Here is a 3,326-nt window from a genome sequence, read left to right as displayed (position 1 = left end):
GAATGCGGAGGGCGAGCGCGGCGCCGGCCCCGGCGAGGAGGTGGGAGGGGGCGCGGTGAGCGGTGCGCTCCGGGGGTGCGGGGCGGGGTGGCGGTGGGGGGCGCGCGGGGCGGTGAGAGGGGCGGCCGCCGCGTCGGGCTGGGGTCACATCAAGTTTGGCGGGTGCGGGAGGCGGGGAGGGGGTGCGGCGGGGGAGGCACTGGGAACCGGAGCCGAGCCGGAGCGGCCGCCGCCTCCGCCTTTTCACTGCGACCGCCGAGTGCGCCCGCGGCGGCGGCGGCGGTGGGGGGCGGGCGCCGGGGGAGGGGGCGGGCGCCGGGCGGCGGCGGGGGGCGGGGGCCGGAACCGGCCTCAGCTGGGGCCGGGCCAGCCCCCCGCCCTCCTCGCGGTCTCCGGGGGAACGCGCAGCCAATCCCCGCCGCCCACTGCGGACTCGCCCCGGCCCGGGCCGCGGCGCGCTAGCCCCCGGCGGGGCTTTTCCCTTCTCTCCCTCGTTGTCTCTCTCTCTCTCATCTTTCCCTATTTCTTTTCCCCACAACAAGTTTTTAAACTTTGATGAACACGCCTAGCGAACTTTCTTAAAGGGACCGCACGCAACGTGCTGTCCCAGCCCGCGGGATGTGGAGCTGGGTGCCGGGCACCCGACGCCCCTTCGTCCCGTGGCATCCCCGCCCCCGCGACCCCACGCGGGGGGCTCCCACAGCTGGGCTCCTGGGTCGCCGGCTTCAGGAAATAGGCCCGCTTGTGCCCTGATATGGAATTACAGAGTTCGGCTCACTCTTTTCACCCCGAAATTCAGGTGCCCAGACCTGGTCCACGCCCTTCTCCCTCCCAAGAGCTCCGGGCTGTTGGGGGCCAGGTTCTGGAGTAGATGGCGGGGGCGTGGGGTGGGTGTGGACACCTGGGCTTTGGCCCTGGCTGCGGGCTGTTTTGCTGCGTGACCTTGAGGAAATCACTTCCCCTCTCTGGCCCCAGGCTTCCAGCCCAGAGGGTGGGACTTAGATCTCAAGCTCTCTTCCCAGTGCGGGTCACTGAATAGGACTCCGGGCGGGGAAACGAGTCTTCGGGATCCAAATGGTTATTAGCCCCAGGAGGGGGTCCCTCGAATGAACGAGAAGGTTCCATGTGTCCTTTCCTCTTCCCACACCCCAGCTTTTGGGCCCCTTGCCACGGTTTAAATGCCCCCCACATTAACACACCTTTACCCCCTCCTATTCAGAGCCCGGTGGCGGGGGGAGGGGAGAGCAGCCGCGAGGCTTGGGCGGGGCGGTAGTGACTCCCCTCTGCGGGTCTCGAGGGCGCGGCCCCCGGGTCAGTTTTCCTCTGACTTTTGAAAACCGGCTCGGAGTGCCGCCGCCTGGTAAAAACCTGTGCCCACCTCGGGTCGCGCTTGAAGCGCAGCAGCGTCTAGACACGCGGAGCTGCCCCAGGACTGGACGCCTCTCCGGCGCCCCTGCCTCCGAACTCCAACTGCGACCCGGGGAATCCCGGCCAGGGGCTCCGTTGGAACTGAAGAGACCAGCAGTGTCTCCCTGCATCTAATTTCTGTTCACTTTTCGGGCCAAACCAGGTCGTCGCACCAGAGCATTAAGGTTGGAAGCGACCCACAGCGTCGGTGGAGAGGGAGAAGTTGGGTTTGCTGTCACAAACCAGTTAGGATCCCAGACCTTGGACTCAACCCTTCAGAGCCTCGATATGCCGACCTGCTAAATAAGGCTAGCACTACCGCACAGGAGTAGTGGGGGGTATACAATGTTCCTGATTTAGTCTCTGCAACAAATTATAACCTAGCCTGCCATTTCACAGATAAGTAAATTGAGAACTAGAAATAAGCAATATCTTTCTCAATGACATATTCTCCCAGTAAATCATTGGGCACCTACTGTGTGCTGGTGGCTAAGGCAGAAGAACTCTGGTTTCCCACCAGCCCCGTTGCCAGCATTTGGTTCAGGCTCTAGGAGGAGGGGAACTGCCTCCTATAGGAAGCAGGCACTGCCATTGCACAAGAAGTGCTTCACTTTACCCAAAAGTCTTTACCTACTTCCAGCCTCTGGCACCTCCAGGTGGAGCCAACCTTGTGAACCATAGATATCCCGACCATCCTTCACAGAACAGTCCATCTAGCATTATCTCTCTCATCCCTTCCCTAGATCTTCCCACCAGGCATGTCACCAACTTTGTCCCATCAATATTATCCCTCGTCTCCCTCACCCTCCCTTTTTCTTTCCCCTTTGCTTTTCCAGCATTATCAATCCAAATCCTCACTTTCCTCAAATTCCTGCTTTAGTTCAGCTCCTTTTTTTTTTTTTTTTTTCCAGGAAGAGGAGCCTGACCAGTTTTCTAAACTCAGGTATCCTCTAGAAGTCAGTTTGAATTTTTCAGAAAGGGAGTCTCATCTTGCCCTTCACGTCTCCATTTTATAGAGGCAGCAGCTGAGGCCCAAAGAGGTGACAAATGACACAGGGTCCACAATTGACCCCATCACTGATTTTTCCACGGCATAAAGCTGATGATTATTTTAAAATATGTATTACTTCCCTGATGATAATAGCAATACATGCACATTGCTGAATAGTTGTAAGCTATAAAATAGTTTAGGAAACAATCTGCCATCTAGAGAGCAATTTATTAACATTTCCTTCTAATCTTTTGTCTGTGTATATTTTAAAAAACAAAATTGCAATTTATGCTAAATATAGTTTCAGTGCCCCCTTTTCCTTAAACTTATCATGAGCATTTCTTTTTAAATTATTTAGTAATAATTTTTCATGAGTGCTTAACCCCCATGAGATGTGCCATAATTTGACTTTGCTTTTGTTATTAGACATTTGCATTATTTCCAGTTTCTTTTTTGCCTTCGTAAGAAACACCTTATCCCAGGATTCTTAGTGCTTCAGAAAGCTTTCTGTATGTGTGACTAGTTCTTATGCACATTGGAGGCAGCAACTATCTTACTCCTCCTTGTGTCCTCCACAGCCCCGGAAATGGAAGAATCTTTGACTCCAGAGGGATTTGGAGATTATATACATGCAACTCTCCCGCCCAGCCTGGCGGGGGTACCCCGTGATGCCACCAACTTGGGGCTTGATATAAATGGGGCTGGAGAGAAGAGTTCAGGATTTGCAACTCTGGCAGACTGCTAGGAAGGTGAGAACTTTTTGTTTCAAGGATATTTTTTCCATTGCTTTACAGAGAGAGTGGAAGGGGGAGAGAGAGAGAGAGAAACATAATGTAAGCGAGACATTGATTAGTTGCCTCCCACATGCGCCTCGACCAGGGCTGGGGATCGAGCCTGCAACCGAGGTACGTGCCCTTGGCTGGAATAG

The sequence above is a fragment of the Miniopterus natalensis genome, chromosome 1 (genome assembly GCF_054644295.1).
Source record: "Miniopterus natalensis isolate mMinNat1 chromosome 1, mMinNat1.hap1, whole genome shotgun sequence".
Classification (NCBI taxonomy): domain Eukaryota; kingdom Metazoa; phylum Chordata; class Mammalia; order Chiroptera; family Miniopteridae; genus Miniopterus; species Miniopterus natalensis.
This window is presented reverse-complemented; position numbering follows the sequence as displayed.